This window comes from Protopterus annectens, chromosome 6.part0, assembly GCF_019279795.1.
Source record: "Protopterus annectens isolate FY-2018-M chromosome 6.part0, PAN1.0, whole genome shotgun sequence".
NCBI lineage: Eukaryota > Metazoa > Chordata > Ceratodontiformes > Protopteridae > Protopterus > Protopterus annectens.
Window position 1 is genome coordinate 400,900,673 of NC_056737.1, and position 15,006 is coordinate 400,915,678.

A 15,006-nucleotide genomic window follows, 5' to 3' on the forward strand; every position below is an offset into this window, starting at 1 on the left:
TATATATATATATATATATATATATATGTATATGTGTATATATATATATATATATATATATATATGTGTGTATATATATATATATATATATATATATATATATATATATATAAAATGTGTGTGTGTGTATGTATGTTTGTAAGCATGCATTACATGTAAAATGTGCATATTTATGAGAATGTGTACAAATATTTATAAAAATACAGACATACTACACATTCTTTTTTGATGAGCTTATTGCAAATATAAGAAGAAAAATACTGCAAACTAGTTTAAAACCACTTGCAGAAATGCTAACAAGTAAGCTGCTGATGTACTTAAGGATTAAGCTTCTTTGTTTCTTTCTAATAGAATGTCTAGAAAGATGGTTTAGAATTCCACTACTGACTCATAGTTTTTAAACTCATCAAATTCCATGTGAATCAATTTGTGCAGATGATGTGATGTCAATAACTTGATGTCTTTGTGAACTTTATAATCAAGGACTGGACACATGAAATTTAAAGTAGATTGGTAGCTGGGAAAAGTAAGCCCACCTTTAAGAGTCCAACTATCCATAACTTTGATAGCCTTTACGACTAGTCAGTGCGTTCAGAAGATGCAACACTGTACCTCCCTTCATACTTGTCTTCTGTCTTATTATTTCTGTACCTGTCTTGTAGCCTCCCAATTTTCTGTTTGAATTCCCTTTCCATCAGCCATTCTGGTACTCCTTTCAGAGGTTTACAATCCTCTCTGTGAAGAAGTTCATTTGCAGACCTGGGATGTAATTGATCTCCGTAGTCTACTGCCTGTGTTTTCTTCTCCTTCATCATCCTTTCCTGTTTAGGCTGTCACCTGGATATCTTCACAAATTGATATTGTGCACTCATGTTGTGACATGTCATGATTCCCACACTCATCTGATCTGTCATGAGAAGGGATCTAGCTCTTCTAATCTCTGATCTCAACCATATTCTACCACATCCTGCACAACTTTCTAGTGTCTTTCCTCTGGACTCCTTCCAGCTGTTTGATGCTTTTATTCTTCTGTGGCCTGTAGAACTATATACACTACTCAAAATGTGGCCTGACTAGGGGTCTGTAGAGTCAGAGCATTATCTCCTTGCTTTTGCAGGACGTGCCCCTGAGTATATATCCCCAATAATTCTGTTTGGTGGTGCTGCAGTCCCCTCACTGTGCTTGTGTGGTGATTTTATGCATGTCTAAAAGCCCTAGACTTGCTCCCTTCTTGCTATTATTTCCACTTCTACTAGCTGATATTTCACACTGTTATTGCTGTAACACAGACACAGTACTTTGAATTTGTGTGCCATCTTTCTATCCATTGGTCAGCTTTCCAAGTTATTCCTTAGAATTTACACACCACCCACTGTTAAACCTGTCTTTGACTCATCTGAGAAGATGTTGATCGTGTTTTCTGTTTACACATACATGACTTGAATAAACACACTGAAAATTACCAGAACAAGGACCGACTGTTGTGGAACTACATCTTGCATATCCTTCAGGTGAATTTCACCTGGACGTCTTTCAGCACCTTGATATTTCTTTCCATTTGTGGCCACCAGAATTGTGCGTAGTATTTAATCCATGGGAATGCCCTGCTTACCGCATGCATTTGTGTCCTGTCCTTTAATCATGCAACATTCTAGTTTGTTAGACCTTTGAACCCCCTATACTGATAGATTTTTTTAGAAGCTGCATGTTTGAGACCTAGTTAGAGACCTTAGTAAAATTCAGGTAGGCCATGTCTGCCAGTGCTGCTGTGTCAGATTCTCACATGGCATAGTCCTGCCTCTCCCTTCCTTCTTTTAGCTGTAGGATTGTGTGGAATCCCTTAGTAAGTATATATTCTAATTTCCCTCTGCATTCCACATATTCCCTCCCAGTGTATGTTACTTATATGTACCACTCTCTATTTTAATGAAATTCATCTATTTCTATCTTCCTGCATTATGTGTACAACTAATCATTACTGTCATTAATGCTCAAGTTTTTTTTTTTTTTTTTAACGTGTTATTCATGCCACTTTTCAAACTGTAACATCCCTTGGAATATAAGTATAATCCTATCACAATTGTTATACTACATTTTGTATTTGAATGCTTTAAGTTGCAAAGAATCTTGTGAACTTACCAGCACTTCAAATATTGCAAACACTTTATCAGTTAGCACTATATATGATGTGAATACTTCGTTTTTATGATACGGGTATTTGTTTGTGATGAATTGCATTTGTTGTTGCTGCTATTTTTATTTGTATAATTATCCATTACAATGTTACTGTATTTTCTGTACATTTAGATCTGATTTCCTCCAGCTTCCAATTTAAAGGGGCTTTCCTAGTTGGGATATTCCAGTAAACAAATACAAATAAATATTAACTTAAAAGCCTTATCTTTTGTCGACCCCTTCTCGGGGCCAGTCTTTGGCCAACAGGACTGATTTGAAGCAGTACGACACTACCTAAGCGGGGCATTGCATTTTAAGGAGAAGAAAAGTTTCAGTACACTAATGACATTCTGCCTATTTCATATATGATCACAAGTGAAGCACTTTAGTGCTGCTAGTGTGGCATGAACCGTATCAGCTTCTTGTTAAAATGTAGCAAGCACTTTGCTACAAGTTAAAAGCAAAGGACAGCTTTTTTTGTGTGGCATAAACTTTAACAGCTGCTTGCTGTAGTTTAAAAGCAAAGAGTTTTTTTCCCCTTATTTTTGTTCTTCAACTTTGATATTTAGAGTTGAGAAGCTTAGATTGGGAAGAATGAACCTGGCTTGCTCCTTACATGAAAAACACTAGATTAGAGAATAGACATTTTTTTGTTATTGCTCTACAATAAATGGACCTACATCTCTGCAGATTGGGTGATGTAGTTGCTAGGGCTGGCCCTGCACCCCCCCCCCCCACTCAGATAACTTCCCTTTGATTTAAGTCATTGCTGCCCCATCTCTTTTACCTTTTTGCTTGCTTTTTCCATGTGCTGTGCCTCCTTCACCTGCTTCCCTTTCTGTTTCACCTGTCATATGTCCTGTTTTGCTTTAATCAATAATCTCACATTCCTATGTAGCTGTGTTGGCCCTTTTCACCTATTCCACCTTTGTGCGAAATCATTGTCAACCTTGATACTCCATCCCTGACCATTTCCCATAGCTTGCTTAGTCCCCGAGTTTGCCTCCAGACCTGTAACTCTGCTCCCCCTCTCCCTGCTGAGCATAATCAAATTCCATAGAATCCCACACCACAGTTTGTCTTTATATTATTACTTTTCCCCAATTTATAGCCACAAAATGGCTAATGGTGTTTTCATCTTGACATTTTTGTTCCTATCTGCTTGGATAGTACCATATCCAGAATTCTGTTGTTTTTGGTACAGTTCTCTACCAGATGGCTGAATACAAGTCCTTGATGGCAGTTTCACTGTTGGCCTTCTGTGGTCAATTCAATCCCTTTGGAGAGATGAATGGGCCAGTTGGTCACTGGTGGGCTGATGTTTGGCAGTCATTCGAGCCATTGTTTCTTCTGGACTAAAATGAAGCTTGCCCTGCTGTTCAAGGTTTCCCCTCATCATCCTACCATTCAAAAGCATTTTCTCCCTGTCTACTGCCAGTTGCTGTATTTCATCATCCTCTTGTTTGGTGTGCTGACTGCTGGTACCATTAGCACTTCTGAGAGTGCTACATTCTACTGCTGTCCCTTTGCTGTCTCCTGTCTCTGTTTTCTACTGTCTCAGTGGTCTCCTTTCAGGTCTTTGCTGTATACCTGTAACATGGTATGTATCCACTGCTTCCCCCTTAGTGATCACCTTCTCCATTTCCTTACTAAGTCTGAACCCAAAGAAAAGTAATCTAGTGCCCCCTTTCCCACTTGGTAAGACTTTCAGTTCCCATAGTAGCTGCACAAATCCTTGTTTTCTGTTTCCACACTGGCTACACTCCTCACTGTGTGTGCTGGTTGCCTCTCTCTCTCTCCCTTTGATGTACCTAATCCCTTTTCTCACCTCCCCTGTAGTCTTCTGCCAAGCCCTATGCACCATGCTTTTGACTCATCTATTTCCCTCCCATCCCCTTCTTCTCTTAATGCTCTTCACACTTCTCGTTACTCCCTCCCTTCACTGTAATCCTTGTTAGATTATAGTCATAGTCATGTGAAGGAGAAGTAGATTTTAGTGTAAATGGTGGCAGTATAGTACTTTGTAGAAGCATGCCATGGTTAGAAAACGAAAGGCCATGCAGAGTGATAAATATACTAGCTAAGTTAGAAAATGAAAGTAAAGTCATGCATTACTTTATTGAAATAAGGTAATATATTCACTTTTATCATATGTCTTATTAATATTATATACAGTGCATTTATGGAGCTTTATAAACAAGAATGTAAAAGGAGCATTATTGTCACTTTTCTGTCTTCTGTGAAAGCACTTCTTGCTTCTGTCTTAAGTGACCAAACACTCTGAAGTGTGTTTATGACACAGCTGTTACTGAACAGTTATAAGACGCTTTGCATGCTTGCCAGCTCAAAATTTACCAGAGGATGTTCAGTTTGAAATTCTGAATTCTCCTTTGGACAGGAAGGTTGTTTTTGGACCATCTTTTGCTGAGGTCCTGGAAAAGTGTGATGAGAGGGAAAGTTACTGAAACAGAAAACTCAATTTTTTTTAGCCTTCCTTCTCCAAGTGTGTTAAACATTGTATACCTATCTCAGCACCTGTGTAAAAATTAAAATAAGTGCACTCAGCACTCAGCAAACGTCTGGCAAGAAGACATTCAAAAAACAATGGCAAGGAGGCTCCAAAATGAAGGGGGGGGGGGCTTCACAGAAACCAAAATGGTCCAACAAGTCTAAATTACTGTCTGCAAATGGTAACCCCTTTCCTATCCTGGCAAGTATTCAAATGTTTTTCGTCATTTATAGATAGGTTCATAGCTTAATACTAGGCTAACTACCCCAGTGCGCCATTTTAAGCCCAGCCAATTACCCCATCTAAGAATCAAACCCTGCACCTTGTGTCTGTAAGGTAAGCACCTTAACCATTACACCAACCTCTATCTTTACTGAGTATTTCTTTTTAAAGTGTCTGGAGTCTCTCACATGGGTAAGAAATGTTCTTCACAGACTGGGTTTTCAGGAGAACATTGAAAAGTATTGTTTAACTCTTTCTGACAGGGTTGTTTCCCAGCATGTCTTCTAGACACCTCGGTTTACAGAGATTTTCTTCCACAGGAAAAAGTAGATCTATATCTAGCTGTGTTCTTGAGTTTTTCCACTCTCTCCAGAACTTCAGTAAGGGAATTTCTCAGGTTACATGCATTCATGGCAGTCACGATTCCCATGATTCCTTTACCCAGACTTCACATGACAAATACTCAGTGGCACCTAAAATCTGTATGTTTCCAACATCAACATTCCCTGACATTCCAGATTCCAGTTTTGGGATTTGTAAAATGAGACTTGCTTTGGTGGAGAACCCAGTTTTATCTGAATCAAGGTCTCCTATTTTCCCTTCCTGCTTCAGCACAGTCTGTAGCTACAGCCGCATCAAACTTTGCTTGGGGAGCAATGTATTTGGGAGTTAAAGTGCAGAGTCTTTGGAACAAAAAAACATAAAAAGTAAGCGATTTTTTCAGTTTTAATTGTATCAACTCCCTGTTATCTATGGTCCCCAGGGCCATTGCAGATGGTGAGAAATAACACCACAGTGATGTGGCACATAAATATGGGGGGGGGGTCCACTTCGTAATGTCAAGATTTCACTATCTGGAACCTCTGAATACAGACGCTCAGAACTTCGAGATTGGATAATCTCGAAATGGAAAAAAAGTAAAACTAAAACAGCAAAACATCAGGAATCACATTTTTGTAGGGGGCAAACCCCCCCTGCACCCCCCCACACCCCTTGCAACTTAAATATACCAACTCCGAGATCACACTACAGTGAAGAGAATGGTAAAGCTTCCGTTCTGCACTGTACGGCAGTCTCCATTGACAGTTTTCGAGATTCCACACTTTCGAAGTTCTGAGTGTCAGTATTCAGAGGTTTGAGGTTATGAAATCTCAATATTATGAAGTGGACCCACAAGGGGGGCCTCTAACTCCTTCTACCTGTACAAATTAGCTTTTTTTTTTTTTTCCAAAATGGTTGACTGATTGTACTCATTTTTGTAACTCTTTCAGTATTAAAACCCTATCTGACAGACACAAGACACACACTGTTAGGTCTCAAGCCACTTCCAACAGCAGATTCCTTAGGAATGCTGTAGATGATTTGTGCAGCTATATCTACTTCACATACCTTTGCAAAGCATACAGCTTGCATGCTTTTTTTAGCACATCCTTTGGGACATCTATCTTATTATTTGTCTTGGGTACATGTCAGGGTCTGCTTGGGATTCTGTCTATGAGTTCCAGTGACTGGACTACACCACTTTAAATACATAAGTTATGTACCCACATGAATGATAGAATTAGTTGATATTAGCTTAGACACTAGAAACATCACATCCTCCTATCCCCCACCAAATTGTCCCTTCCTAAGGGACCTTTAGGAACACCAGAGGCCTCTAATTTTTTTCATGTTGACCAAATTGTCCTTTATTGTATGGTTGAAATATTTCAGAGCTGTTTATACCATCCAGACATTGTTTGATGTGAAGAGTCAGCAGTACATTTGGAGATGAGGGGAGGGGCTCAAGCTGGCAAGTGATTGGCTGTTCCCAAAAGCTAGGCACCAGTGGTGACTATTCCTTGAGTTCCGGTGTCCAGAGTAATACCAGCTAAATTTATGGTTCTGGTAAGTACCTAACTTATGTTTTTTTGCAAGTATTTTGACCGTACTCCAAACCTGTACTCTGGTAAGACCTATGGGCTAGATAACAACTGGCTGTGTTTGCTGGTATTCCAGCGGAGTGCACTTTTTTCATAACCAGCAGCTTCTTCTTTACAAAGAGCAGTTTACCATTGGGTAAAGATGTGCTGCCTCTGGAAGTAAGCTGTGGGCAGCTCTAGATTAGAAGTGTTTTTACAATAAATCTACAGAACTTTGAACTGGAGCCTACACCTGTGTATGTATATGGGGGAGGCATGAAAACTGTTATGTTTCAAAAGATGTGCACAGCTGGAATTTTGTCTTTAGACATCGATAATTTGGAAATTTCTGTACATCATGTCTTGGCTGCTCATTAGTAAGCCAGCTGAGTAAATTCCTCATCTTTATTGACATTTTCACGGAGCATAATAACTTGAAGTTAACAACCGTATAACAGACAATGAGGTTTCCTCATGGCCAGACTTTGTTTATATTCAGGTCAGTGTACTCAGGCTGTATTAAACTGTTCTCTCTTATTTATTTCTGTAACTGGTCACTTGCATATATCCCTTGGGTCTCCACTGTAGGAGGTTTACGGTATTACACAGTGAAGTCTGTAGCTTGTATGAATCATTCTTGCAGTTTTTAACTGAATGGCTTGTCCATTGTGTGACCTTTACCCTTTGGTTTGGACATTTATAAGTAAAGTTCCTTCTCTTTTTCTTTTCATTCCGTGTATCTTTGTTAGCACCAACAGGACATTCAGCTAGCATGGCGATGGATGAATGTGGCCTTTGATGGTGACTCAGAGATCCTTGCCACTGTTTTGAAACTGTAGATAGAATTTTCTTTGCCAGTAGCTCATCATCAAAAGCAAACATAAAATGTGCAGGAGAGATGGAAACTTTTAATGGTGGTGGTAACAACCATTCATGTTGCATAATTAGATTCAGCCATGATGGAGCACTACAAATCCCCTGAATTTTTATATTCATTATTATTGTTATTATCCTTTATGTGTCAGAAGAAGGTAGTGATGTAGGTAGGTACTATTTGTACAGCGCTAGAGAATCTGTTTGTTACCTGTGATGTGTCAGCAGTAGGTAGTGCTGATGTAGAATCCCATTTTGCTACATACTCCTGTAGTACCAGAGAGGCTGCTTTGGAACTTTTGTGACTAATGCCAACTCCCTGTTTTTGTCACTTCTCATAGAAGATGTACCTGCTGTAGTGGAACTTACAAGTGTTTGCTCTTTATCAGGATATAAAGGCATGGACTATTTCATTATGTGAGCACTTTAGCCTTTTTCATATTATTTCTTTCATTTTTCCCAACTGAACTAGCTCTCTACATTTAGAGAAATACTTTCTTCCCTTTCTTTTAAGTTTTATTTTTTTTTTTTGTTTTGTTTTTTTTAAGCAGGAATTTTGATGTTTTTAGACACCTTTTTGTCCTTTTAAATTTAAGATAATTTTCACAATCCTTTGCGTTACTGAGTGAGCCTAACTGGAACAAGTACATAATGAGGATCAAACAATTTTCTCCAGTGTGTGAAGCTATCATTTGTTTTAATTGCTTCTTGACAATATCAGTGCTTGTAATGAAGAAATGACAGTACTGAAAAAAAATCTTAAAACATCTGTAGTGCAAGGTCCTACTCTAATGAAATAATCCTTGGGCAGGGTTGAGTGACCAACAGCACTTAAACTGTGAGAATTTAAGAGATAAGAGAACAAACTGGGAAATATGGTAGGTACACCACTTACATTGCGACTGTACTTAGCACAAGACCCCACAGGAGGTAACTGCTGTTTGGAAAACAGGTTACAGAAGGTGGATAAACCCGGTTTACTATGGTTTGTGCGAATGACATTCTATCTGCAGCAGTGAAAACCAGAATGTCGTGGGATAGTTGAATACACTTATGTGAATGCTGTAGTGCATTCGCAGAAGTGTAAATGACTATCTGCATGGAGATCGCGGTACAGTGGGGATTGGAAATTCATCCATATCCCCACTGTAGTGCGATCTCGGAGTTAGAATATATTAGTGTGAGGATGTGGGGGCGCAGCCCCCCACAGGGTGGTGCAGGGGGGCTTGCCCCCCTGCAAAAGTGTGATTTTTCATACAGGAGTCTGACTTACATCAGCTCCTATATGGCTATCATATGATGGCTTCAGCCACAATGTCGAGTCAAATGTGTTGATTGGAATGTGTGTTTTCGGGTTTACTATTTGTTTTGAATGGCAAATGTTTTGCCGTTCGAACAAACAATAGTAAACCAATAAACCCATATGTTGCTGTCCCTGTGAGCCTTCCTGAAGAGCACATAGTACTTCCTTGTTGGATCTATCAATGTCTTGTCATTCTTCAGGAAAGTAGCTGGCTGTCTGCGTTGTTCCTTATTTTCCATGTTCTTTTTTACTTTCTTTTCAGTGTACTTTTCCTCTGGTACCATCTATAATAGGGACCTTTTTGGTCAACCAAAGCCTTGCATTGGCTTTCAACTTAGGGTAGCTTAACCTTCTACTAGAGTAAACTAGGCTTTTATTAAGTTTCTTTTCTTGGGCATGGAAACTGTATAAAATGCATTTTGTCGTATGATCTCTCCAGTTATGTTTGGATGTTTGCACAGTCTTTGTAAGTATTTTGGGTACGTGCATATTATCGCAACCAGATTTTAGCGGTTGCGAATAGCGCCTACGTGCAGACAAATGAGTGGCTGAAAGATTTCTAAGTGCCAGTCATAGTCCTTACTACTTTCCAAAAAGTTTACATGACTTTAAAGAACAGGAACAATTTAAGAAATCCTCTTCCTGTTTTGCGAGCATTAGAGACGCACACATGAGTTGTCATGGCTGCTGTTGTACTGTGTGTTAGAATATTTTCACACTGGGCAACAAATCCTTCACAGAAGGAAAACACAGAGACTGTAAAATCAGGGGAGTTATGTATTACCATTTTATTTCACAAGCACTGTCATACAAAAAGAAATGTGGAGATTTCTCACCCCATTTCACTGTAACATGAACTAGTTTCCCTGTAAGTTTAGTAATGGCAGTCACTATTTTCTGCACATTTTCTTCCACAAACTGTAAATAATGCGATCAACAGTACAATAGCAGGCATGATCACTGCAGTGTATGTCTGTAATGGATGCAAAAAAGGAAGATGATTTCTGAACTTGTTTCAGTGTGTTAAAGTCATGTACAGTTTTTGGCCACTTCTAAGAAGTTACAATAACACTTTGAAGTGTTTAATACACTTGCTTCTCTGGAGGTATGAGCATTTTGCAACCGTGAAAATCTGGTTGCGATAATACTCAAGTACCATATTTTATTATTAATGTTCAATTGCACTAGTCATTTATTCATTTTTGTATGGCATATTTCCATTCTTTATTATTACTTAGACTGATCATAATTTTCAATTCTCTCAAAATGAATAGCTGGTCTTGTGACCTTTAGCTTTTGTGTGTGTGTGTTGATATTTTTGGATCATGCAAGACTCTGTTTCTCTTGGCACTCTGAAGGAAATCATAGTTTCCATTGTTGTTTGAAGGATTGATAATTTTTTATGTGTATAACCATGTACCCAGATAAGCACTCGGGATAGGCATGCAGTAAATTCCACCCCCAGGAAAGTCAGGCATAGATAGAACAAGTGTTTCTAAAGTCAGGTGCAGTCCTCTAAGCAGAAGAATTTTCACTTTCTTGTCTGCTTAAAATAGCTTGGTCAGTTAGCACTGATTCAGACAACGTACCAAAACTGCAAGACTGATATTTTAGACCAAAATCCTTAAACTTCTCAACTGACTCACTGTCTTTCTTCCATGTGTTGCAGAAAATAGACCTGTCATAGGTTCTTGCATTTATCTAAGTGTACATTACTATTAACACTTTGTCGTCAGAGTTATAAACTTTGTTTTTTTTTCTTTGTCCATGAAAACAGATGTGTTTGTCAATATCTAATGCACTTCAGCCTGCCATTGTAGAAGAATCCCTTCAGTCATTTTCTCATCCAAACCATGATTTACAATACAAAGCTTGACACACTGCTTAAATTGTTCCATTTCTCCTGGACAGTTCATTGGGAATCCTATACCACCTCAAATAGACACAGATTCATAGCATACTTCCCAAGTTTCCAGATTTTTGCAAAATGTCCATATTTTTATGTCATATTTTTGATCCGTTCCTCATAAAATTTGTGGTTTTCTGGCAAATCACTGAGGTTTGAAGTCACTAAATAGTGACATGCATTTGAGTTTCAGACTTTATATTCATCAGAAATTACATGTTAACAGAAATCCTGTTGTTCTAGCAACTTTCTAAATATATAAGAGCAATATTTAAAATCTGTCCCTATTTTTGGACCTTTCTCCCCCCATTATTATAGGCTTTGTCCATATTTCTTGCACCAAGAATTTGAGAGGTATGATTCCTAGACTTCATTAATGCTAGATCCCTAGATCATGTGGTTCAAATCCCTATTAGGAGTAGAAACATATTGGACCTCGTTCTTACTGATATTGCTACCCTACTCTCAACACCTACCTAACATTACTATATCACTGGTCAGATCTGACCACTGTCCAGTAATAGTCACTATGAGGGTTAAACCTGACGTATCACAGTATCCCTTTGTCATTAGGGATTACTGCAAGGCAAATCTAATCCAGTTATGTAACTAATGAGCTGATGAAATACAGATGCCCTCCTTATCTTGATGATCCAGACATATTTCCCAATAAGAGACAAAATACATCAAATTCAGGAATAAACCCTTATGGTGGAACCCAAGTATAAACAATGTATACAAGAGGAAGTAACTCATAGCCTATTAAAACAAACTTGAAACCCTGTCATCTAGAAAAAATATGGAAAGATGAGAAAGAACAAGGGCCTTTTTAAGCCAAGCATCCCAAATCTCTTAACACGTTCTGGTATCCTTAGTAAGTGTAAGCAGGGGCTTAGGAGGTGAAACATTTACAAGCAGTGGCCTGGAAGATAGATGAGGCATTTACAGGCTGCCTGTATCCATTAGATATACAGATGCCAAATCAGGATGAATTTCCTGTTCCCTATCCAGTTGTCCAAGTTATACTTGAACTGGGTTAGGGAGGAACACTGCTTCACATGTATGGGTAACCTGTTCCATCGAAGGGGTTGTCTTTGGGATACATACCTGTCTATCCAGCAGGTCCTGTTTGTATCACAGGCAAGGTTTAAGTAATTAGAACAAGTAATTCTGGTGCTGTATGTTTTGCAGATATGCAGGAGGTCCACCAGAGTGGAATCTGACAATGTCTTGCATGCCAGGGATAGTTCTCCCCTTAACAGCCCGTAGGAGACAGAATACAGGAATAGGGCCTTGAGGCAGTCTGCAAAGGACATGTTACTTATGCCCCGTGTTCTTTTAATGAGGAACCGCTGTGGATGTTCTAATTGTTGGATATGCTTGTTAAGCACATCTCAAAGGTGGCATTATACTGAATGACAGGTCTAATGAATGTCGAATACAGTGGAACAATGTCTTCCTTGAAACTAGATGCCATACCTTTGTTTATAAGTTGTACAACACAGAATGATTTCCTCACTACTATATACACATGATAGTCAAAGGCTAGATTACTGTCCGTGTGTCCCCAAGACCCTGACTGCTCTAGTACGGAACATCCTTTTTGTTTCCCTGATATAAAATAAATTACATGGGCAACGTAGAACACATACAACCCCTTTACTACACATGTATATACCTCTCTAGTAGTAAATTTAACATTATCAATATTATTAAAATAATTGACAACATGAAAACAAGCCAAACATTTTCCACATTTAAAAGTCCCAAAGCTCATTAACGGCCTTTGTATGTCTATCGATGGCATCTTAAAAGCCCCATGGACCAACATATCCTTTATACTTTTTCCCTTTGTGTAAGACAAAGAGGAGTAATTAGGTAGTAAATTTGCCAAGAATTTACCTTGCAACAAAAATTTCCAATAACGTTTGACCATGCTTACAATTTCTTCACTTTTAATTTTATACATAGACACAAAAAATTGTTCTTTTTTATGTTGCTTAGATATAGTACCCTGAACCTGTTATAATGCCCCTTCTGTTCTCAAGTATATTATTTTGAACCACACCATTCATGACTCTATACTCTGCCTATTTCACCATAAATGGATCATATCCCCTTTCTAAGAACATTTTAGCTGATTTTCTTAACCCGTCAAAAGACAAACCATGAAGATTCTGATCTAAATCGGCAACAAAATTAACTACTCTATCTTGTCCCCCCTTGCAAATAAAAATCAAATCATCTATAGATTTAAAATAAAAGCAAACACACTCCTTCATAAACTCTTGCCTAAATAAAAAAGAAATTTCAAAAAAGGCCATAAACAAATTGGCATACATGGGGCAAAAGGATGTTCCTTACTAGATTTTTGGAACATTTAAGGGACATAAAACACCAGTGAGAAGATAAAATTATTTCTGCCCACTTTAAAATGGAATATAATAGTAACCCTGCTTTACTGCAAGGTTCAATATTGGAACTAATTAATTGTAAATGGGGAGATGAAGAGGTATTAAAAGAAAATTTGTTGTACAAGGAATGCATTTATATTTTAAATATAAAACATTTGTCCCTAAAGGATTAAAGAATGAGTTAAACTGGAAATGTTTGCTTTACAGGTGAAATGCTATTAATTAATCGTATAATAGGAATTTACTGAAGTTCATTTAATGAGTGATTTGTATAAAAGTGGAGGTTTTGGATTATGAATGTGTATTCCTAGAAGGTGGTTATACCAAGGCACTAGTGTCAGTGAATAAAAGTTTCAACTGCTGTGGAACTGCTCTATTTTTGGTGTTTTTACATTCCATTTGGATTTTCTCTTGTTGTTGAAGTATTTTGGAGTAAAGGTGGTGCTGTTGTTTTACTGCTATGTCTTCAGATCTAAATGTGGATGTTCTTAGGTTATTCCACGAGGAGTCCACTTCTGCCTTGGGAGTAGTTGGTGGGTTAGGTTCCATCTTGGGGGGCCAGAGGACTATTGAAAAATTTTTGAGCGGTTCGCAAGCTGGGTCTGTTGCTGGGACTGCTGCACCAAATGATAACTGTTCTGTAAGTGAAAATATGAGCCAATTTTATGATAAATTTATTGCTGAAAGATCTAAATGGCCGCCTAACCCATTTTTGTCTGTGGGACAAACTTTGAATGCTATACCCACAGATAAGAGAAAGCTCTATGAAACATTTGAAAAACTGTTGGAGAAAGAAATGAAGATTTATTTTAATATTTTGGGTTTGCAGCACTATATTGAGCTTAATATTACACCAAGAGGCCTTTGCTTTATAAAAAGCCCAAGTACATTGTTTGATGATAACTGCCCTGTGGATAAACAGTTTAAGGAACGCTGGTTATCTGCTTCACATAAGCACGGAATGGTTACACATTTTGAAGGAGAGAGATTAGTTGAAACATAATAAACTGAAGCAAGAACTGGCTTCTTTGGGGACAACTAATGTGAGCAGTTTTTGGATAGGGTCAATGCTAAGTTGTCCGCTTTGGAAGCATAATTAGTTGAATTAAAAAAAACAAAGCTTTTACATGACATTGGTGACTATGAAGGGGAGGCGGGCCTTTGTGGCTTTGCCCAATCATCAGCGGAAGAAACAACAATGTAGAAAAGGAGGTTTGAAGAAGGCGTCCTCTGTTTCTTTTGTGTCTTCTGAAGGGACTAGTCAGTCCGAATGGTATGAAAGTTCGGACGAGTTTCCACCTTTACCCCCCTCCCCAACAAACTGAGGATTTTCAATGCCGCTTTTGGAATGGAGGGAACCAGCATCAACAATGGCAGGGACTTAAGGGAGGCAGGAACAATATGAACAGATTTTACAAAGGGACTATAGAAATGAACACTTTAACAGTAAGAAATTTAAACGATAGTAATGTCATTGATGTTGTGAATTGTAATATGGTAGTACATTTGCCTAATGGTGCTTTAGCTGAAGAACAGTTCACAGTTTTAAATTTAGGCCTTAAGTTTGTACCTACTGTTATTCCTAGGGCTCATATTTATTTTTTATTTATTTTATTTTACATTTATTTATTTTACATTTGTTGACCGGGCTAGTCTAGCTGGATACATGTCCTTTTTCAGACAACAGTACATTTACATACAGA

At 38.2% G+C, this 15,006-nt stretch overlaps 1 protein-coding gene across 2 annotated transcripts in view; it reads left to right on the forward strand.

Moving 5' to 3' along the window:
• Window positions 1-15,006, forward strand: part of LOC122804338 (spectrin beta chain, erythrocytic-like) — a 2,132,081-nt gene that overhangs the window by 620,884 nt on the left and 1,496,191 nt on the right. The gene's annotated exons all lie outside the window — the stretch shown is intronic.